General features: G+C 45.1%; 1 protein-coding gene across 3 annotated transcripts in view; it reads right to left on the minus strand.

Moving 5' to 3' along the window:
* Positions 1-24,610, minus strand: part of LOC141103169 (3-mercaptopyruvate sulfurtransferase-like) — a 107,221-nt gene that overhangs the window by 11,174 nt on the left and 71,437 nt on the right. The window contains exon 1 of one of the 3 annotated variants that reach the window (XM_073592487.1): positions 18,432-18,836. The exons of the other annotated variants lie outside the window; for them this stretch is intronic. The gene's annotated coding sequence lies outside the window, so the exon portion shown is untranslated. Of the gene's footprint in view, positions 1-18,431; positions 18,837-24,610 lie in introns of those variants that run through there. 3 annotated transcript variants of the gene reach the window in all.

The raw sequence follows: 24,610 nt of genomic DNA on the forward strand, positions 1-24,610 counted from the left end.
CAGTTATCCGCTGTGAAGGATTGTCCCAAGTCTGCTTCCCATTTAAGGAGTGGAGTGGATTTGGTAAAAATGTTTTTGTTCTGCATCAGGTTGTAAAACAACGATATCCCTCTTCGGTGTGGTTCTAAGATATATCCAAGCTTCTTGGGGAATTGTGCAAGATACGCTTTTGATCAAGGCAATACAGTGTTTGGTATGTAGGCATAGCAATAGGTCAGAATTTGGGAGGTGAAACTCTTTCTGTAATGTGGGGAATGGTTTGATTTGGTTCATGTGGAGCAGGTCGGATATGTACTTCCTTTCCAACATGAGTACGACGTGTATTGCATGCCAGCTTGTAATTCTGAACTGTGGGGGTGCTGATGAGCACCCTTGTAGTTCATTCGCAACCCCCCACAGCTTTGAAACTGACAGCCCTATGGGAGGTATGGGCTGAAAGCTGCAGGGCTTGCCTGCAGAAGCCTGAGATAGATAGACCGACCTTATAAACTTAAGGAGAGGGAGAGGGGTAAGGGTAAGTGGATATGCCATTTCACATTACTATAGAGACTGCAAAATGTACAGGTATGCATTGTTGTGTGCATATTCACACTAAAATTCCAGGAATTGGGCAAAATCTCCTCCTGCACTACAAGTTAAATACCGTATTTATCGGCGTATAACACGCCCTATTTTCCCCCTTAAAATCAGGGGAAAATCGCGGGTGCGTGTTATACGCCGATCCCCTGCGATCCTGAGCTTCAAAATCGCCGACCGCGATTTGAAAATGGCGCCTCCGGCGCCGAAATACACAGAGCCGGTCCTCGGCTCTTCTCGGCCACTTTCGGCTTCACTCGAGCGCCGCCTGAACCTAGCCGAGTGTACTCGGCTAGGTTCGGATAGCTCCGCTCACAGTCACGCCCATCCCGGGCGGGACTACGAGTGGAGCCGAAAGTGAACGAGAGCCACCAAGAAGGTCCTCGGCTCTGTGTATTTCGGCTCCGGCGGCGCCATTTTCAAATCGCGGTTGGCGATTTTGAAGCTCAGGATCGCAGGGGATCACAGGATTTTCAAACTGCGAGCTGCAAGGCTGCACTGGGGCAAGGCTGCAATGGACACGGGGGAAGGCTGCACTGACATGGCTGCACTGACATGGCTGCACTGACATGGCTGCACTGACATGGCTGCACTGACATGGCTGCACTGGGGCAAGGCTGCACTGATGGGCATTTAAATGTAAGTAAGTTTTTTTTCCTTAAAATTCCCTCCTACGCCGTTATACGCCGCTGCGTGTTATACGCCGATAAATACGGTAATCATTTAGTTTAAGGGTGCAGGAATAAAGTGTAATATTTACCTTATTTCGTGCTCCACCATCCTACATCCATGCAACTGGTCCAGCACTGTAGCCTCTCTAAGGTGGCATGCTCATCTTTTAAATACATACAATGCAGCGTTAACGGCCAGCGCTGTATATAGTATGTGCAAAATATATATACACATGCGTGTGTGTGTCAGTCAATATCAGGGGTTAGCTTTCAGGGGGGAATCGCCTTCCCTGGGAAAAAGGTAGTCCAAAAACGGCAGGTTTTCTTAAAGCGGAGTTCTGCCGAAATTTTTTTTTTTTTTTTTTAAAGTCAGCAGCTATAAATACTGCAGCTGCTGGCTTTTAAAATAAAGGACACTTACCTGTCCAGGGCGCCTGCAATGTCGGTTACCAAAGCTGATCTGTCGCTCGGCTCTCGGGTGCTGCCGCCATCTTCGGTAAGGGAATCAGGAAGTGAAACCTTGCGGCTTCACTTCCCGGTTCCCTAGTGCGCATGCGCGAGTCACACTGCGCAATCCGAATGGTCCCTGCTGTCTCTGGGACCCATGTGTTTCCTAGCAGACAGTGGGGAGTGGCTTCTGCAGCTATCTATGCCCGGAAGTGGGTGCAAATACCTGTATTAGACAGGTATCTGCACCCCCCTCCCACCTGAAAGGTGCCAAAATGTGAAACCGGAGGGGGGGGGGGGGGGTGGTTCCGAAAAGCGGAGGTTCCATTTTTGTGTGAACCTCCGCTTGAAAATCTTACTTGCAGCCATGTTAATTGTAAAATGTTACACAAAAATTAAAAACAGAAAATAAATCCTGACATCCAGGCACTAACTAAACATTGCAGGTTCTTAACTCACAGGTGATGGGCTTCTTCCAGTCACCCAAAAACAAAGAGAATACAAGCCTCGTCTCACAAAAGCAAACTTCATATCAACAGCTCTCTTGGTTTTGTGGCTTCCCGAGTCCCAGGCCAAGAGCAACTCTTGGCTCCAGTCCTGCCTTATTTATACCACCTGTTGACCGCAAAATTTGGTCTGGAACCAACCCTGCCAAGGTGGGTGGTAAAACCTGGACAAGATTCCACCTTAGATCTCAGCAAATGAACGCATGCGAGGTGAAATACAACGCCCACCAATCACCTCACCTTTCATAATGTCACAATACACACACACACACACACACACACACACACACACACACACACACACATATTATACATACACTGTATTGTCAAAAGTATTGTGACACCTGCACGCACGTGAATTTCAATGTCAAGGGCATGGGGTTCAATATTGAGTTGGGTGAAGATTTCTGGGAGGACATCAATAGGCGCCCTTCCAAGACTGGACGAGCGCTTTGTAGTGGTCTTTCGGCTATAGCATGGCTGGCAAGTGGGAGGCCCAGGACACAACTTCTAGTCACCATGGTGACCTGGCGCCTGGGATTTGTCGAGACACAAAGTATACAGTATATCACAAAAGTGAGTACACCCCTCACATTTTTGTAAATATTTTATTATATCTTTTCCTGTGACAACACTGAAAAAATGACACTTACAATGTAAAGTAGTGAGTGTACAGCTTGTATAACAGTGTAAATTTGCTGTCCCTCAAAATAACTCAACACACAGCCATTAATGTCTAAACCACTGGCAACAAAAGTGAGTACACTCCTAAGTGAAAATGTCCAAATTGGGCCCAATTAGCCATTTTCCCTCCCTGGTGTCATGTGACTTGTTAGTGTTACAAGGTCTCAGGTGTGAATGGGGAGCAGGTGTGTTAAATTTGGTGTTATTGCTCTCACTCTCATACTGGTCACTGGAAGTTCAACATGGCACCTCATGGCAAAGAACTCTGAGGATCTGAAAAAAAGAATTGTTGCTCTACATAAAGATGGCCTAGGCTATAAGAAGATTGCCAAGACCGTGAAACTGAGCTTCAGCATGGTGGCCAAGACCATACAGCGGTTTAACAGGACAGGTTCCACTCAGAACAGGCCTCGCCATGGTTGACCAAAGAAGTTGAGTGCATGTGCTCAGCGTCATATCCAGAGCTTGGGAAATAGACATACAAGCGCTGCCAGCATTGCTGCAGAGGTTGAAGGGGTGGGGGGGTGGGTCAGCCTGTCAGTGCTCAGGACCATACGCCGCACACTGCATCAAACTGGTTTGCATGGCTGTCATCCCAGAAGGACGCCTCTTCTAAAGATGATGCACAAGAAAGCCTGCAAACAGTTTGCTGAAGACTAGCAGACTAAGGACATGGATTACTGGAACCATGTCCTGTGGGGTCTGGTGAGACCAAGATAAACTTATTTGACTCAGATGGTGTCAAGCATGTGAAGCGGAAACCAGGTGAGGAGTACAAAGACAAGTGTGTCTTGCCTACAGTCAAGCATGGTGGTGGGAGTGTCATGGTCTGGGGCTGCATGAGTGCTGCCGACACTGGGGAGCTACAGTTCATTGAGGGAACCATGAATGCCAAATTTACTGTGACATACTGAAGCGGAGCATGATCCCCTCCCTTCAGAGACTGGGCCGCCGGGCAGTATTCCAACATGATAACGACCCCAAACACACCTCCAAGATGACCACTGCCTTGCTAAAGAAGCTGAGGGTAAAGGTGATGGACTGGCCAAGCATGTCCCCAGACCTAAACCCTATTGAGCATCCTCAAACGGAAAGTGGAGGAGTGCAAGGTCTCTACGTCCACCAGCTCCATGATGTCGTCATGGAGGAGTGGAAGAGGACTCCAGTGGCAACCTGTAAGGCTCTGGTGAACTCCATGCCCAAGAGGGTTAAGGCAGTGCTGGAAAATAATGGTGACCATACAAAATAGACACTTTGGGGTTATTTTGAGGGGGCAGCAAATTTACACTGGTATACAAGCAGTACACCCACTACTTTATATTGTAGCAAAGTGTCATTTCTGTAGTATTGTCACATGAAAAGATATAATAAAATAGATTTACAATAATGTGAGGGGTGTACTCACTTTTGTGAGATACTGTATATATATATATATATATATATATATATATATATATATATATATATATATATATATATATATATATATATATATATATATATATATATATATATACACATATATACATACACACACACACACACACACACATACACACACACATATACATACAGTGGGGACAGAAAGTATTCAGACCCCCTTAAAATTTTTCACTGTTTGTTATATTGCAGCCATTTGCTAAAATCATTTAAGTTCATTTTGTCCTCATTAATGTACACACAGCACCCCATATTGACAGAAAAACACAGAATTGTTGACATTTTTGCAGATTTATTCAAAAAGAAAACTGAAATATCACATGGTCCTAAATATTCAGACCCTTTGCTCAGTATTTTAGTAGAAGCACCCTTTTGATCTAATACAGCCATGAGTCTTTTTGGGAAAGATACAACAAGTTTTTCACCCCTGGATTTGGGGATCCTCTGCCATTCCTCCTTGCAGATCCTCTCCAGTTCTGTCAGGTTGGGTAGTAAACGTTGGTGGAAAGCCATTTTTAGGTCTCTCCAGAGATGCTCAATTGGGTTTAAGTCAGGGGTCTGGCTGGGCCGTTCAAGAATAGTCACGGAGTTGTTGTGAAGCCACTCCTTCGTTATTTTAGCTGTGTACTTAGGGTAAGGTAAAACTTTGGCCCAGTCTGAGGTCCTGAGCACTCTGGAGAAGGTTTTTGTCCAGGATATCCCTGTACTTGGCCGCATTAATCTTTCCCTCGATTGCAACCAGTCATCCTGTCCCTGCAGCTGAAAAACACCCCCACAGCATGATGCTGCCACCACCATGCTTCACTGGTGGGACTGTATTGGACAGGTGATGAGCAGTGCCTGGTTTTCTCCACACATACCGCTTAGAATTAAGGCCAAAAAGTTCTATCTTGGTCTCATCAGACCAGAGAATCTTTTTTCTCACCTTCTTGGAGTCCTTCAGGTGTTTTAGCAAACTCCATGCGGGCTTTCATGTGTCTTGCACTGAGGAGAGGCTTCCATCAGGCCACTCTGCCATAAAGCCCCGACTGGTGGAGGGCTGCAGTGATGGTTGACTTTCTACAACTTTCTCCGATCTGCATCTCTGGAGCTCAGCCACAGTGATCTTTAGGTTCTTCTTTACCTCTCTCACCAAGGCTCTTCTCCCCGGATAGCTCAGTTTGGCCAGGATAATCAGAAGAAATGGACAGTGCCTGAGTTAAATATATGAGTGTCACAGCAAAGGGTCTGAATACTTAGGACCATGTGATATTTCAGTTTTTCTTTTTTAATAAATCTGCAAAAATGTCAACAAATCTGTGTTTACATTAATGAGGAAAAAAAAAAATGAACTTAAAATGATTTTAGCAAGTGGCTGCAATATAACAAAGAGTGAAAAATAATTAATATATATATATATATATATATATATATATATATATATATATATATATATATATATATATTTTTTTTTTTGGGGTTCTAAGTAATTTTCTAGCAAAAAAATACTGATTGTAACTTGTAAGCAACAAGTGTCAAAAAAAGGTTTAGCCTTCAAAGCGGGGTTCAGCACCCAGGACTCGATCCTAAGATCGGCTGGGGCGCCGACATCGCTGGCTCCCTGGACAGGTACAGTAAGTGCCCTAATATTAAAAGTCAGCAGCTACAGTATTTGTAGCTTCTGACATTTTTTGGCTGGACCTCCTCTTTAAGGTGGATACATTGTTTCTCTTTATCTCAGCGCTGTTGATAAAAAAAAAAAAAAAAAATTCAGTAGGTAAATGTTTGACAGCTCTGAGCAGAGAACGGCTCTTCACTTGTTTAACAAAAATCGTGGAAATGCTGTATTAGTATCATGAGGGAAGTTGAATTGAGATGACGATTTAACGAATAATCATGCAGCTCTAGTTGATACTATATGGCAGGAATATGCAATTAGTGGACCTCCAGCTGTTGCAAAACTACAAGTCCCATGAGGCATAGCAAGACTCTGACAGCCACACGTATGACACCCAGAGGCAGAGGCATGATGGGACTTGTTTTGCAACAGCTGGAGGTCCGCTAATTGCATATCCCTGCTATATGGTTTTGGTAAATAGAAGGAAAAATTGTATAATGTATGGCCAGGCCTTATTGTAATTGGTCAAATGGGCAATTGTTTACTGTCCTAGGTAAAAAATAACAAAAAAAAAAAAAAAAAAAAAAAAGCAGCATTTTAAACACTACAGTTGGCTTGAATTGTTATTTTCACTAATTGTAGGTAGGATCTTTTATCTTGTTTAAGAAACAAGATCAAAAGGTGTTTGGATCAACCAATCAGCTGCCTGTAAATATTGGCAAATAAGGAAAGAAATGGTTTATCAAGGAAAGATTTCGATTGTAGGGAGATTATGGAAGGAATGATTTAGAGTTTCTCAACTCTAGTCCTCCAGTACCCTCAACAGGTCATGTTTTCAGGATTTCCCTCAGATGAAACGGCTGTGGTAATTACTAAGGCAGTGAAACTGATCAAATCACCTGTGCAAAATAATGGTAAGCCTGAAAACATGACCTGTTGGAGGTACTCAAGGACTGGAGTTGAGAAACATCGATTTAAAAAGCAGTATAAATAAATGCATGCATTAAAGCCACCTAGGTCCTCATACAGATTTGACATATACTGTATGCTGGATATTCTTGCTAGGACATAACAGAACTGGAAAGCTTCTGATTATTGTATTATTCTGCACATACTCTGCTGGACTAGTCATCGGTTGTTGAGGATCCAAAAAGTTGCTACAATCTGGAATATCTTGGATATTTGCCTTAAGGACATGCGTTATACATACACATCAGCGCACACCCGTTTCCACAAGAATACCAATAATTACATTAAACTATTGGTCTTCATTACCATTTACAACACATCCCACAGCCTGGAGCTTTAGGCAGAGGGGGACAGTGCTAGAACAAGGAAAGAAGGCGATTAGTACACCCCTAGACTAAGCATTGGCTTTAACCCTTTCAGTGGGGGGCGCATTTACTTCACTCTATTAGTTTCCATGTTTTTAAATAAAGTGGTTTTGATTTCTATTTTTCTTTTTACCTTCATACATTTTCTGCATTAAGATGAAACACCCCACTAACTACCCCCTCAAACACTCACCCAAGCCTCTATCACTCCATTGCTGTGCCTGGCTGAAGCTCTACTCTTCTCTCTTCCTGGATTCACAGAAAACACTGACAGCAGCTCCTGCTCACACTGTGTGTGTCAATGGACACACCCAGTCCAGCTCAGGGGCACACCCACACGGGTGTCATCATAGTACAGGGCCTGCTATGGGAGCACTCATAAGAGGGAGGAGGGGGCAGTAATCGTGGGAAACCACCAAAAGAGGTGAAGGACAGGTGTTCTGTCAAAACAGCCAACTCGTCATAATCTCCAACTACGTCACTTTAGTTTTCTCTCCAGCAGCAATTGCAGATTTTGACGACTTGGCCGTTTTCAAACACCGGCAGTGTATACACTATGGTATACGACGACTTGGCTGTTTTGACAGAACACCGGGTAAGGAGTATAAAAAGTGGTCGCTGCCTTGGAGGCAGCCATGTCGTCGGTTTCTAGTGGACAGTCTAACATGGTCCACTTATTATATTGTGTACCGTACTGTATACGCTGCCGGAGTTCTGTGAAAACAGCCAAGTCATCGAAAATCTGCAATTACTGCTGCTGGGGAGTCACGGGAAGTGACATAATTGGAGATTTTGATGAGTTGGCTCTTTTGACAGAACACAGGCTTTGTGCGATTTCATTGCTTAGAGCAGGTAGGTATACCCTCTAGGGGTGCTCCCAAAGAAATTTTGGTGCTGAAACCAAAAATGAAGGATGTACAAGGCCAAAAACAGAAACCGATATAGAAAATTACAGTTTTAAAAAAAATATTTAAATTTTTATATACAATTGTATTAAATTCAACGTTTTAATCAATATCAATTTAAATTAATATGTATTTATTTTTGGCCATTATTGGCACCTTTTGTGCAAGAAAGGTTAAGAAAATGCAGTCTGCAGTCTCTGACCATCTCTTGTATCATGTCTGCAGTCTCTTACATGAACTTAAACACATTGCCAATAGTTTTAGCAAAATTTCCATTCAGTGCACCTCTAGCAGATATGATACAGGAGATGGTCAGAGCCTCACCAGTGCCCATCATATGCAGCCTGCCTGTGCCCGCATCAGCGGCAATCTCCGTGTGTCACGGAGCTGGATTTGAATTGCCTGGGCCGCAGTAACAATGTCCCGCCTCCTGTGATCACATCACACTGATTCAATGTCCCGTCTATCACAGGAGGCGGGACATGGTTACTATGGCCTGGGCAATTCAGCTCTGACACACGGAGATCGCGGAGATGGGGGAGGGGTGAGGGGACTGGGCGCACCAAGGTGACACTCCCGCAATGGGCGGCACCCAGGCAGACCACACCCCCTTTCATTATTGGCTTTTTCCTTTCGGCCAAATGAAAAAAAAAAAAAAACACCATTTTCGGCGGCCGAAATTTCGGTGCACCTCTAATACCCTCTTATTTCAATGTAAAAAAAAAATGCCTTAAGAAACCACTTTATTGCACATTCTGAAAAGCTCACAGCTACATCCTATATTATACTGTATATCTACAGAATTCATTATTATGTGCTGTTACATGACAATTATTGTCAATTTGTGTACAAAGTGCAAAAACGTGCACACATTCAGTCAGCGAACACTCGAGGATGTTCCAAGCAATAAAGTCATTTCATTGCCAGCAGAGCTCAGGGTTCATCCTAGACGAGCAAAGAATACAGGTCTGTGGACTTTACTGGAGTCTGTATACTGCGACATCTCAGCTACGGCAAATAAACAGAGCTTTCCGAATGGAATGGGCAAATTTACCAAATACTCAACAGACAATGATAAAGGGGTCAGCAAAAGGTAATTGGAGCAGAGCCAGTGATGAAACAGTGCACTCATGGTGGTGTATCAACTACAAGAGATACATCTTTATGGCACTCCAGAGAAAGTCAACAATTTCCACTGGCAACAAATGACAACGTTCCCCCCAAGCACTTCCACTGAAATCTATGAGCCAAAAACACAATACGGGTTTTAAAAAGTTTTGTTTAATGTTGTTATCAGTAGTTTTATAGCACCATCAATTTACGCTATGCTTTACATACATTCACATCAGTCCCTGCCCTCAAGGAGCTTACAATATAAGGCAGGGGTCAGCAACCAGTAGATCAGGATCTACCAGTAGATTGGACAGATGACTGGTAGATCACGGTCTGGGGTTGCTGACCCGCCATTCCAGAGCATCAAACAAGGAGTACAATGTAGAGGGACTACTTGTAAAGTTGGAGCTGTAGTAGGGAGCAAGAGCCACCTAAGCCGATGCCTCCTCTGTAGTGCTGGCTCCTGTCCCATGCGGAGTGATACCAACTGCACTCCATCTCTTATCCTGGCTAGCGGTCTCCAGTGTGGTGTCAGCAGCAGGAAAGAAAAAAGATTCTCAGGTCAGTGTGAAGCAATACACTGGGCATAATAGTATAGGGCTGCGGTTTACCCATATCGGGGGTGCAGTGCAGTGTACCTGCGGATTTGCTGCTCTTAGCCCTGTGGGTTTGGTGCACTTTCTGAATGCAAGATATAATAAAGTCTATGGCAAAGCGCAGATAACCCAGGATGGGCGCAGATGCATTGCGTGTGAAAGCAGCCCTATAGGGGTCTCAGAACAATAAGGGTTCATTTATATTTGTAGTTTAGGGTTGTTAAATCCCCATAGTTAAGATGTGTTTTTTACCACCCCTGCCCCCGATTAATACCCACGATTGGTGTGCAATGCATGCGATTCAATTAGAGGTTTAAATCAGGTGTGAGGAGGCGACACTGTGCCCAGTGATCTTTGACTTATCCCACATTGTTCAGGTAGCGCTCCACCTCTTTAACCACTTCCCGCCCAGCCTATAGCAGATCGACGGCCAGGCGGTGGTTCAGTTATCCTGACTGGGCTTCATATGACGTCCAGCAGGATAACATGCCGCGGTGCGTCTGTGGGGGCGCGCATCACAGCGATCAGTGTGTCAGTCTGACTCACCGCTCCACCAATCTTGGTAAAGAGCCTCCGGCGGAGGCTCTTTACCACGTGATCAGCAGCGTCCAATCACGGCTGATCGCAATGTCAATAGGAAGAGCCGTTGATCGGCTTTTCCTCACTTGCGTCTGACAGACGCGAGTAGAGGAGAGCCGATCGGCAGCTCTCCCGACAGGGGGGGTCTGCGCTGATTGTTTATCAGCGCAGCCCCCCCTCAGATGACCACACTGGACCACCAGGAAAGCGGGCAACATGTGGATGGCCAGCTATGTACACCATGGTCATCCCAGTCATCACCATGCCCAGTCTGTGCCAATCAGTGCCCATCGGTGCTACATACCAGTGCCACCTATCAGTGTCGCCTCATCGGTGCTGCTGTATCAGTGCAGCCATATCAGTGCCCCTCATTGAAGAAGAAAACGTACTTATTTACAAAAATTTTTAAACAAACAAAGAAAAACTTTTTTTTTTTTGAAAAAAAACACAACTACAGAGGTGATCAAATACCACCAAAAGAAAGCTCTATTTGTGGGAAAAAAATGATAAAAAATTTGTTTGGGTACAGTGGTGCATGACCGCGTAATTGTCATTCAAATTGCGAAAGCGCTGAAAGCTGAAAATTGGCCTAGGCGGGAAGGTGTCTAAGTGCCTTGTATTGAAGTGGTTAAGGTTGCCTACCCCTGATCTAAGGTTCCCAACTCACATTCAAACATACACAAACTAGGGCTAATTTAGAGAGGAAGTAAACTTCCCCTAAATGTTCGTACTTATAGGTAAGCCTTACCTATAGGTACTGTAAATATCTCCTAAACTTGCACCGTTTAGGATACATTTACTGTACACTGCGCCAATGTCATCAGCACATGTGTTCTGAATGGCCGCCAGTGCCGTTTCTTCAGAAGCCTGTGCCGTGACTGGCGGCATGCGCGGGAGGGACCCCGGAAGGAAAACAGGTGAAGATGGATGCGGCCTCCAGCGGGGACGACGCGGGCTTCATTTGCAGGTATGTTTCAAATAATGTGCTAGTATGCGATGCATACTAGCACATCATGTCTTTACTTTGTAGGAAAAAAAAAAAAAAGGAAGAGTTTACTTCCTCTTTAACCTACTAGCACTGGATGACTGGAGTGTAGAGCTGGGAGCTGCCTGTGTTGAAGAGAACAAAAGTCCCTCTTGCCGAGTGTTGTCACACATAGGCCGTATAAATTGTAATAGTACAAATAAAAAAATTAAGTGAAAGATTGTACGTCTCCATTCTTTAAAAAGATCCAATGGAGTGTATTACAGTGAAAAAAAAAAAAAAACAAACACGCATATCTCCATGTTTTTATTCCTCCGAAAACACTTTATCACCCAAGGAATGAGACTTACCACTAACTTGGGTCTTTTTCAGACAGGTGGTAGTACTTACCACCCTCTAAAAAGTGATCTGCGGTGGATCGCTTTTTAGAGGGTGGTAGAGCACCAGCTGGTAGGCATTCGGGAGGTGCTAGTGCCCCCTCCTGATGTCTGTTCACTTTTTTTTTTTTATTATTACTAAACAGCAATTTTACATTGTGGGCCATACCACAACTGTGTCAATTGAGTTGAGTGTGCTTGCAGTTGTGATGTAGCCCTATTTATCTCAATGGGCGAGTTTGACAGGTGGTGCCGCCCAATAAACTCTGCAGTCCAAAGTAAAAATGCTGTGGCTGCGAATAGGCTGGAGAAGAGGATAGGGTGGCTCTAGTGGGGACTCATAGGAGGCACTGATGGGGCTGCACTAATAATCAGGATACTGATGATCAGTGTAGATGTCCCTTTTTACACAAGCCAGTTACTGGCTCTCTCCTCTCTTCATGCTGTGACAGCACGAGGAAAAGAATGCCGATATTAGAGGTGTGAATATAATCACAGCATCGCGATTCAGACGCTCACAACGCTGCGAGTCCGCTGAGTCGATGTCCCATGACGTCATCCGTCGCTCCGTGCGGTGCTCTGCCTCTCCAGGAGAAACACATGGTGGATAAAGCCCCCTCCCCTACACTGAAGCAGAAAGTCAGCTGATGAGCCGACAGCCAGTACAGTGCAGGGGGAGGGCTATAGCGCGGTCGCCTGGAGGGTGGTGCCACTCCACTGGAAAAATGCCACCCAAGGCAAACACTTGTTTGCCTTCCGGCAGATCTGCCCCTGCTTATATGAGACACACTGGAGAGTGAGATTTAAGAGACAAAGTATCTTAGAACAGCTGATCGACGCAACATGATCAATAATTTTTCTGCCTTGGGCAATCGTCTCAGTGTGATCGAATCCAGTCTAATATGTGTGTGTGTGTGTGTGTGTGTGTGTGTGTGTGTGTGTGTTTTTTCAGCAGGAACTAGGGGGAACTTCTGCTCCCCACTATCACTTGGTAACACTGAAGTCCAGCTTCTGTGTTTACAAGTGATAGCTTATCTCCCATTAGCTCCCACAGGTCAGATCCCCTGCGCAGATCCCACTGAGTGCCGGACAGTGACAAGGGAGATACAGAACAGGTGCCCAGGGTTCAGTGCAGTCATGGGTAGGAGAGGGTACGTGGTAGGCTGCGCCCTCTGTGGTCTCCATTTTTTCCCTGGTGACCAGTTGTTGATGCTCCTACTGCATAATCTCCCTTGCAAGTGACTGTAGTATAGTATAGTATGCTGGGAGTCACTACAGCCAGATAGGTGTTTCAGCTTAATATTGCAACAAAGGTATGACAGATGGTGGAGCTTTTAAGGAGGGGGGGGGTGAGGGCAGTAGAGGGAGGGGTTTGTATGCAGAGGGAAGAGCTACTATTTAAGCTTTACTATTTATTTTTTATATATAGTATACATACATATATACACACAAAAAGGGAGGATAATAAAACAAACCCATATGGCCACCATTGCAACACAGGACTAACATCCTCACACTACATCTCATGTCATCCTACGGACCTTGCATGAGCAGACCCCTGGGATTAGTCTACTGTGACTATAGGATTTAACAATCAAATAACGTTAGTGCAACTAGTGCAGTCTTAGCATGTGAGTGTATTTGCCATTTTAACTGCTTGTCAATCACACAAACATTTCTCAGCAAGAAAATTGGGCTTTATCACCCAGCTGCCACACATACACGTCCATAGTGGCATGAGGTTGTGTGGTAAGAGTTGGCTCACTGCGTGTATTCCAACACCTGACCGAGCTGTCACCAACATGGCTTCTAATAGGAAGCCAGCGGGAGAGGTTCTCAATCATGTGACTGCTGTGAGAGCCAATCACCATTAAAGCCCATTTAAAGGGCCACTGGGAGGTGGTTTTAGGGGTTGACATAAAGAAACTGGATTATGCTATGGGCAGTTTCATTTAGGGCCAATTCACACCATAGAAAGACAGTCTGGATGTGTTCCAGATGTTTTTCTGCATGTGCGTTTTTGGTTTTTTTATGCGATCCAGTGCGTCCCCCCCCCCTCTATTTTTCTTAACCTTAAATAAGGACAGGTGTGTTTTTGATGCGTTTTACAGCATTCAGTACAGTCCAGTGCAGGAAAAATGCAGCATGCTCTACTTTTTTTCTGGAACTGGAACTGCAAGCACTGATGTGAACTACGCCATTGAAAACCATATAACCTACTTTCCATGTGTTTTTGATGCAGAAAAAAAATGCACTGGACTGCATGTGGTGTGAACTGGCCCTAAATCTGAGTGACATTTTGATGGAAGACATTATTAGGCCTCATTCACACCGGCGCTGAGACCCATAGTCCATGAATGGGCTGCATGTCAATGTGGCAGGAGGTGCTGGATGCAGGCAGCCCATGTAGGTCTATGAGGACTTGACAGGTATGTCCATATAAGTGAGCAGTCCCAAATGTACACTGTCTGCATTCAGGGCCACTCACCTGCACGCCTGTCAAATTAGGCCCGTTCTCTGTGGTGGATCGCTTTTCAGGAGGCCGCCAAATGGCAGTTTTCAGTGATCAAAAGGTGATACTAATGCCTTTATTCAACCCCTAGGGAGGTTTTGCATTACAATACAATCCTGCAACCACGTGCCAGGTGGTTGGTATGTGGTCACAGTGTGGTCCCATTGACTTCAATGGGTGCATTTTGCAAGCAGCACTATCTACCAAACATGACATGCTGGCTTATATTTGCAGCACCATGAAGCAAAGCATTGTAGTTGTGAGCAAACCCCAAGGGCTGCAGCGTAGTTTTGTAGTTGAAGAGCTCATTCACAGCAGTTGGGGTGTGTGATGCTTCGTATAATGTGGGCGGGATATGGGCGGCGGGATTAGTTCTTACAGCAGTTTTTTTTTGTTTTTGTTTTTTTTTTTTTTTTAACTTTCAGAAAAAATGTCCCAAAATGGCATTTCATTCATCTCTATATGTTATGTGCTGAGGTGACATCCACTACAGCGCCTGTATAGAGTGAACAGGGCACATAGAACACTATAGTTTTCCATGTACCGTGGTGTTGAGCTTTCCTTGATCCATGCAGATCAATGGACATGATGTGGATGAGCCCCATTCTACGTGTTTAGGAGCCGCCCTTAAACCAGTATTAAACCCAAAAACAAACATTTATGAAATTGCAGCTCACCAACTCTTAGATGTGGTGGTTGCATTCGTTTTCTGTGTTCCTTTATTTTCACCTGGTGATCTGGCCAGTGAGTGCCCAAATTGTCCAGACAAAGTAGCAGTTAGAGGGTCGACACAAACCATTTACCACTAACAGGGTACTTACAATGATCAGAAATAATGTAAAATCTTTATCCCAAAAAAATAAACGGATTGCTGTAACTGTTTATCCTGTTCCAGTAACCCCCCCCCCCCCCCTCCACTTACAATGGGCAGGGGTTCTTCTCCCCCGCAGCTGCTATCACATGGCAAATGCCACATCAGTCATTCACAGGGATCAGTGAATAAACTACAAGTCCCATCTGCCACTGCAGCAGACTTGCTCATAGTTCTCAATGGACTATGTGCTGATCAGCATGTTCCTGGTCCATTCTAACAGAAAGGTTGTATGGAGGTATCAGGCAGAAGGATGGAGCAAGAGTGTGCTCTGCAGGTTGTGGGGAAAAATATAAAATTAACATTTTTTTTAGCTGCAAAAAATGTAATTTTTTTTTTTTAACACTTAAAAAGGTAACCTAAGCCTTTAAGTCTATGTAAATCTTCTTGGTCAACCAATCTGCTGAACAAAAAAAAATAAATAAAAATAAAAAAACAAACCACCACAGTCCTCAAAACACAACCCATCCACATCACATATTTGAGGTGGATGGGAAAATCCTCCCTACTGTGTCGCACTATGACAATCCCCCCCCCCATCAGAATGTGCTGATAAAATGCTGGTTGTGAAGCAGAATCGTTCGATCGAGAGAGAGCTACACCCAGATTGAAACTCGACCGGATCCTGCTGAATTTCGATCCATGTATGGCCAGCTTAAAGCAGTATTAACCAGTTCGGCTGTAGAGCCAATTTTTTCTTTTTTTTTTTGCACACACACACACAATAAATATTCATTTTTGACCATAAAAATACCTAAACCCCCAGAATATTTACACATTGTGTGAAAAACAGAGGCCCTATAGAATAAAAAGATGATAGTTGCAAATATTTATATCACAATATTTGTTTAACTATTAAATGCAAATTTTCAGGAAAAAATAATTAAAATGAATTTTAGTGCAAACACACACAATACCCATTATTTTGGTAAAATATAAATGCTGAGGTTGTGTCGAGTAAATAGATACCGAACATGGCAAGTCTTAAAATTGTGTGCGTCTGTAATATCGCAAAAAATGGCGGTACCTAAAAATCTCCATAGGAGACGCTTTTACAGCTCATCGGTTTAGAGTAAACCAGGAGCTCTTATGCGAGTTATTGTTGTCACTGACGTTCGCGGTGACACGTCACACATGTTCCACCATGGGTTACATATGTAGGGCAACAGGGGTTAAGGCAAATTAAAAAAAAAAATTTAATACATTTTGTTATAATTTGGCTCTTCCGTTGCATCACCTTCAAGCTGGGAGCCGGCTGAAAAAAACCTGCACAAGCAGGAGGCGGGGGCGGCGTTGGCGGTAAAGCACCGCTATTGTTAGCAGCGCTTTACCGTTGTATTTGCGGAGGTATTCAGCCGCTAGCGGGGGCGCTTTTAAACCCCGCTAGCGGCCGAAAAAGGGTTAAAACCACCCGCAAAGCGCTGCTGCAGCAGCGCTTTGTCGGCAGTATAGCCGTGCTGCCCACTGATTTCAAAGGTCAGGAGCGGTGGAGGAGCGGTATACACACCTCTCCAAAGATGCTGCTAGCAGGACTTTTTTTTTAGCGTCCTGCCAGCGCACCGCTCCAGTGTGAAAGTCATCGGGGCTCTCACACTGAATAGACAGGAGCGGCTCTTTCAGGGCGCTTTGCAGGCACTATTTTTAGTGTTGTAGCACCTGCAAAGCGCCCCAGTGTGAAAGGGGTCCTACAGTTCACTCTTTGGACACATGTAGTATGGCCAAATAGCTGAACTAGTTCAACCCAAAAGCAAACATCTTTTTAAACTGCAGCTTACCAATTCATAGATGTGAAGGCTGCATTCGTTTTCTTTTGAAGTCTATTTCTTCTGTTTTCATCTGGTGATTCAGCCAGAAAGTCTGTTTTTCACAAGCTCTCCAGCAGAATGTATCAGTTTACATGGATGAGACAAACCACTTAACACAACATTTGCTGCCACTCAAAGTGTGGTCTGGAGTTCAGCTTCAATTTGTTAGGCCGGCCATACACAGTTTGAATCTCGGCATGTTCAGCAAGAACGGGCCAAGGTTTGAACCATTAAAAGGACAAGCTGAATGTACCAAGCTGAGTGATCGATCAACTTGGGTACAACCAGCCTGCCAGACTTGCTTCTGATGATCGCAAGCGGCTGCTATAGCCGCTAGCGATGATCAATGTCTTCTGGTGGGGACGGCTTCCCCCGCCAGGAGAAGACAAATGACAATCCCCCCCATCAGCACTGTCTGTGTTGATGGGGCACCGTGCAAAATTTTTTGCACCATGTATGGCTGGTTTAACCATTCTAAGTCTGCTAATATAGTTAACAGTCCCCTCCCCCAAGAGTGACAATGCTGCTGTGCCTCCTATGTTTATTCCTCCAGAGTTGTGTTCCACTAACACAGAAGGTGTGTTACTGGGCAGACCACCAGGTGAAAGTAGAGGGGAAAAAAAAAAAAAAAAGGAAAAAAACGAATGCAGCCACCACATCTAATGATTGGTAAGCTGAAATAGATTTTTGGTTTGGGGTTTTATACCGCTTTATCACTCCCCCCGACTGACAATGCTGCTGTCTAAAGGTGGCTCCATTGCTCCTCCATCCAGAGTGGAGACACCCTAATGGTGGCCATACACTCTTTGATACATGATTGCTTTCTTTTCCAATTGATCCCTCGATAGAAAAAAATAAATATTGTTCTACAATCAATGGATCCACCACACATGAGAAAATGGATTTCACAGGATAGTTAAAATATGATTGCAACTTACAATCCTAAATTATTGATCTCATCTCAGTTTCCACCATGCAATCTCATAATCTGATCGATCAAAATACAATCATAGTTGTGAACAAAAGTATCTCAGCATCGATTGCTGCAAAACTAATCAATAAAATTCCACCCCGACCAATCATCTCAGGCTGATCAGAGTTCAGTGTCAATCGATTGAAGGGAAGTGATGTCTATAGGTAGGATTGGGATCTGGTAATAAAATTGAAGTGTGTATGGCCACCAGAAGGCAGGAGGGGTGACTGGCTGGATCATCAGGTGAAAAGAAAACGAATGCAGTCACCACATCTAAGAATAGGAATGCTGCAATAGAATCAATGTTTGCTTTTAGGTGTAGAACTGCTTTACCAGCTGAACTCTGCGGATGTGACCATAGAAATAATCCTCCCTCCTGATCTACATATATATATTGTCCATACTTCTCTCCACATAACCCGGTCACGCTGGTATTTGTAGTCCTCCAGGGGGTACTCACCCTACACACACACTAGGTAGGTCCGCTCAGTGTCAGAGGCCTGTGCTTTGTGTTGTCACGTGTCCCCTCCGATGTCCTTCACATGCCCTGGTCCTCCCAGTCACCCTCGGGCTCTAATAATCACACCGGCCCCGATCTGATCCTCTGCACGTCCGCAGCTGTCACAATACGAGATCCGTCCTGGAGGGTGAGGGGTGTGACCCCGGCATGGCCAATGGAAGCCCTGGAGGAGCGGCTGACTGTACACAGTAGGGGGGAATCCGGCCTTCACTGCAGGAGCTGGGAGAGGAGAACACGGCGATCACCCCCTACGCTGTGCAGTGGTATAGTCCGGATGATGATAGAGGAAGTAGACAGGCCCAAAGGACAGAACTCCTATAAGGAGAAATCTGCACTGGAGATGTGAATGGAGAAGGGCCTTCTGGGTAATGGCAGACCTGTGAGGGAAGGCCCCGCCCACCGCATTGCTCCTATGTACAGTGAAGGCAGAGCTGTTTAAACTCATATTATCAGCACTGTATTTATGGCCTCTTGTACACTGAGGGAGTCATTTACTGTGTTTATGCAGAGTCTTCCTGGCAGAGGCTGGAAGAAGTAATAAACATGTTATGTTCCATAAAGTCCTCATGTATGTACAGGTGAAATGAACACTCTAAGGCTCGTACACACTAGAAGAAAATCAGGTGAACATTTTCAACCAGAGAATATTTGTACGATTTTCATAGTGTGACAAACTCCAAATGAACAATTTTCGTTTAATGTGTACCGTTTTTGTACGATCTTCATACAAGAACAATCAGAAAAAAAAGACTGCGCATGATCAGAAACAATGACAACAAACAACAACAAAAAACGATCTTCATACAAGAAAAATCAGTAAAAAAAAGACTGCGCATGATCAGAAACAACAAAAAAATCCTTTGCTGTACAAGAATTTTTGGACGATTTGCTGTGAAACAGCGAGAAGAATCTGACAAATGTCTGCCCGATTTTCTTATAGTGTGTGCCCCACTTAAAGTGGAGTTCCACCCACTTTTACAACTCTTCAGCATCCCTCACTAAACTGTGCACTGTAAACGAATTGGATATTTAAAAAAAAAAATTCTCAGCACTTACTGTATATCTGCTGTATTCATTTTTCACTTCCTCCTCCCTGGCCGCGGCCCATCGCATCATTTCCTCTTTGCGATGCCTTCTGGGAAGGAGCAGCAACTATCTCTGACACTGCCGTTGCTATGGAAACCTGACCTGAAACCTATTACACTGCTTGTGCTACACTGAGCATGTGCGAGATCTGCAAGGATGAGATCCAGGAAGAAATACAGTCTGGCTTCAGATGCCCTGACTTAAGATGGCCACGGCCTGCTGTAAGTTTATAAAATAACAAACTACTGCTATAAACTAACAAAACAGACCTTAGTTTACAGACTAACTTTACTAGAATACATTAAGCTTGTGTATTTTAGGAGTATTTTTATTTAAATACCCCGAATAATAGTATTCGGCCGGAACACCACTTTAAGGCTTCATGCACACTGGCTGTTTGCCCAGCTCTTCTGAACGCCTTCCTCCTGGCGGGAGAAAAGCTGTGTAAAACGTAAAGCCATGCTTTGCAAACACTTCCAGATGCCTCAAGTCACATTCAGGCCGGGTTTACACTGGTGCGACACGACAGCCGTCCTACTTTAGGTCCGACTTTGCCCTGCGACTTGAAGCCGACATGCGTCCGACTTTCAATGAACGGGGATCCCCGCCAATACCAGGCACTGTGTTTGTTACGAATCTTGAGGGGGAACTCCACGCCAAATTTTAAATAAAAAACCAGCATGGGTTCCCCCTCCAAGAGCATACTAGGCCCTTGGGTCTGGTATGGATTTTAAGGGGAACCCCCCTACGCCGAAAAACGGCGTGGGGGTCCCCCCAAAATCCATACCAGACACTTATCCAAGCATGCAGCCCGGCCGGTCAGGAAAGGGGGTGGGGACAAGCGAGCTCTCCCCCCTCCTGAACCGTACCAGGCCGCATGCCCTCAACATGGGGGGTAGGTGCTTTGGGGCAGGGGGGCCTCTTCCCGACAACCCTGGCCGTTGGTTGTCGGGGCCTGCGGGCGGGGGGCTTATTGGAATCTGGGAGCAGCCTTTAATAAGGGGGCCCCCAGATCCCGGCCCCCCACCCTATGTGAATGAGTATGGGGTACATCGTACCCCCACCCATTCACCTAGGGAAAAAAGTGTCAATAAAAAAACACACTAGACAAGTTTTTAAAATAATTTATTAGGCAGCTCCAGGGGTCTTCTTCCAACTTCGGGGTCTCTTCCTTCTTCTCCGTGGTCTCTTCCTTCTTCTCTGCGCCCTCCGACCTCTTCTCCGCGCTCTCCAGTTCTTCTCCCGCTCTCTGATATCTTCTGCTCTTTTGCCCGCTCTTTTGCTAGCGGTGGCCCGGTCTTCTCCGCCGTCTTCTTCCCTCTTCTCTTCTTCCGATGTTGACACGCCGCTCGCTCCCACTGTAATGCCATGTGCGCAGTCCGCAACGACTTATATAGGGATGGGGCGTGGTCACTGGGTGATGTCACCCGGTGACCCCACCTCTTATTACGTCACAGTCCCAGGGCATGATGGGACATCTTAAAGCAACATTTTTTTATTTATTTTTTTCAAACAACATTTTATTTATTTATTTATTTGTTTATTGCATTTTAGTGTAAATATGAGATCTAAAGTCTTTTTAACCCCTGATCCCATATTTAAGAGGTCCTGTCATGCTTTTTTTCTATTACAAGGGATGTTTACATTCCTTGTAATAGGAATAAAAGTGACACTTTTTTTTGGCTGCGTAAGCCCGGCTGCGTAAGCCCGGAGCTCCGCACTGCACCAGCCACACAGCTCACATTACCACAGAACGGAACCTGCAGGACGCCCACAAACAACGGTGGAGCACAGGGGGGACCCCCGAGCACCAGTACATGCCGGGAGGGTCTGCCAGAAAAGCCCTAGAACCCCAGTTTGAGTCCCTGGAAAACCGGAGCAAATCCAAGATGGCGGCCACGTCACAGACACGAGACCAGGCCACAGAGGACTCCACAGCATCCAGGCAAGTGCTGACACCAGCGACCCTATCCCAGATGCGAGGCACCAATCCAAACACCCATACTCCGTCCCCAGCTTCCACAGTATCACTCATAGACCGATCCATGGGGTCCTATGGACTGTCCTCGCTGGAATTAACCCCTGTACACCCAGACCCCAGCCCAGCCCCAGCTGATCCAGCCCTGGATGTCACATTTAATGTCTCTGACCTCTTCACTAAAATCTCGGAGCTGCTGGATAAAGGACTGACACAAACTGCTGACAGAATCACTGGAGACATCCGGTCAGTAGGGATGAGCCGAACACCCCCCCGATTCGGTTCGCACCAGAACCTGCGGACGGACCAAAAGTTCGCGCAAACTTTAGAACCCCATTAAAGTCTATGGGACTCGAACGTTCAAAATCAAAAGTGCTAATTTTAAAGGCTAATATGCAAGTTATTGTCCTAAAAAGGGTTTGGGGACCCGGGTCCTGCCCCAGGGGACATGTATCAATGCCAAAAAAAGTTTTAAAAACGGCCGGCTGATTTTAATGATGCTTAAAGTGAAAAAAAAAAAGGTGAAATATTCCTTTAAATATCGTACCTGGGGGGTGTCTATAGTATGCCTTTAAAGTGGCGCGTGTTTCCCGTGCTTAGAACAGTCCCTGCACAAAATGACATTTTTTTTTTCAAATATAAAGTTTATTAAACTCCAAATATGGACGGGGACCCCACCAATACATACAGTTACACAGAGATAAACCATGGTACATTTGTAATTTGTAAAGAAGAAGTATGCATTATAAAACAGGTTAGGATGGCAAGCATAAAGTTCATGGACATGTGTATTGTCTTCTGTTAAGGTACACTCTGTGGCAATCCTCATCTCGTATGGGAGTTATCTGATTATGGTGATCCTCACCCGATTTTCCACTTTACTCTAAAAAGAAGAAACTCAAGCAATACCTTGAGGTATCTTAAAGGGAGAGTGTGTGGGGATGGGGAGGAGGGTAAAAGGAAAGTACAGAAAGATTAGAAGGGAAAGAGGAGGGGGGGGGGGAGGAAGACACGGCGGTAGATAGGACTTCTCACTATATCAGACTAAGAGGGCGTGACCCGCCGAGTCAGCCCAATAGTCGTTGACCCTCATCAGAAAATATGAACATATTCCAATTGTCCCAAGTCTGCTTAAATGTCTCTTGCTTATGTTGTGCTGTAAGTATCAGGTCCTCCATCTGCTTAATTTCCTCAACTCTTTTGAGCCAAAATTTTATGGGAGGAGGGAGGGTTTGTTTCCAAAAAATGGGAATACACCCCTTTGCTGCATTAAGTAGATGGCGTACAAGTGATTTTTTGTATGTCTTAATAGGCACCGAAGAGAGGTGAAGAAGGAAAAATGCGGGGTCCTCTGGTACCACATAGTCAGTAAACTTTTGTGTGATGCGCCTAACTTCACCCCAGAAGACCTGTAACTTAGGGCATGTCCAGAAGACATGAATCAGAGCTCCCACCTCCTTCTCACATCGCCAGCATAATCCGGAGGAATCCGGGAAACATTTTCTTAGTCTAGATGGGGTCAGATACCATCTAGTGAGCAGTTTAAAGTTGGATTCTTGTATTTTAGTGCAAAGTGAGGATTTGAGGGAGAGGGTAATGATTCGAGTCTTTTGTGAGGATGAGAAGGTGCAGTGTAGATCTTTTTCCCAACTTGCTAGACAGGCCAAATGAGGTTGTGTTGTCGGTGTATTCAGTAATGAGTACGTTTGTGACAAGATGTGCGCTAATGGGGTGTCCTCAGAGCAAAGGGCCTCGAACGACGTTTGTTCTCGAGTGAAGTTATGTGGATCTGGGAGTGAGTGGAGAAAGTGGTGTAGTTGTAATGCTTTCCAAAATGTGAGTTGGTACACACCCGCTGGATTGCAGAGGTCTGCTATGGTTGGCCACATCCCCCCGCTGATAAACTTAATTGCACAATCCCTTCCTGCCTCTCTAAGAGACATTAATTCTGCTGCCCCCATGCCTGGTTCAAATTTTGGGTTGCCCAAAATGGGAAATAGGGGCGAAGTCTTTGATGTGAGAGTTGCGTGGGAGGCAATTTGGTGGCCATTCCTCAGGGTGGCCCCTATGAGAGGGTGAAATTTCAGAGTGCATGAAAGGTCACTAATACACCACAGCACTCCCCCTAGAGGTACACTCGACTGTGATTGTTCAAGCTGTATCCATAGTTTGGATGTTCCATTTCTCCTCCAATCGAGTATGCGTCCCAGGTGTGAGGCCATATAATATAAACGTATGTCGGGCATTGCTAACCCCCCATATTGTTTGGGAAGGGTCAACTGTGGACGGCGTAAGCGCGGTCTTTTGTGTGCCCAGATAAATCTGGTGAAGAGTGCATGGATCTGCTTAAAGAAGGAGGGCGGGATGTGAATCTGTAAGGCTTGAATAAGGTAGATGAATTTTGGTAAAATACTAATTTTAAGCAGATTGTATCTCCCGAACCAGGAGTGGAAGCCTGTGTGCCATTTGTCTAATAATGTCCGGGTCTTTGTCAATAGTGGAGGGAAGTTTAGGTCGAACGTTCGTGTTACATCTGGGGGGATGAACGTACCCAAGTACTTAAGTGCCGATGAGGTCCATTTAAATTTGAAACTTGACTGGAGTTCAGTTAGGGTAGTAGGGGGCACCGAAACACCCATTGCTTCAGATTTAGAGAAATTTATTTTTAGATGAGAGACTTCTCCATAAGTTTTAAACTCTCGCATAAGGTTTGGGAGAGAGATTTTAGGGTTTGTTAAGGAGAACAGGAGATCGTCAGCATATGCTCAGATTTTGCAGTGTGTGTGTCACCTACTTGGAGACCTGTTATGTCCGGGTGCGATCTGACCTTACAAAGGAAGGGTTCAAGGGAAAGGGCGAAGAGTAAGGGGGATAAGGGGCACCCCTGTCTCGTACCATTCCTAATGGGAAAAGGGCAGTGGAGTATACCATTGACCTTCACTTGTGCAGATGGAATCGAGTAGATACTACCAATCCATTTCATCATTCTGTCTCCTAGGCCAACATGACGGAGAACAGAGAACATATAGTTCCAATGCAGCCTGTCGAAGGCCTT

This window comes from Aquarana catesbeiana, linkage group LG07 (genome assembly GCF_042186555.1).
Source record: "Aquarana catesbeiana isolate 2022-GZ linkage group LG07, ASM4218655v1, whole genome shotgun sequence".
Classification (NCBI taxonomy): Eukaryota; Metazoa; Chordata; class Amphibia; order Anura; family Ranidae; genus Aquarana; species Aquarana catesbeiana.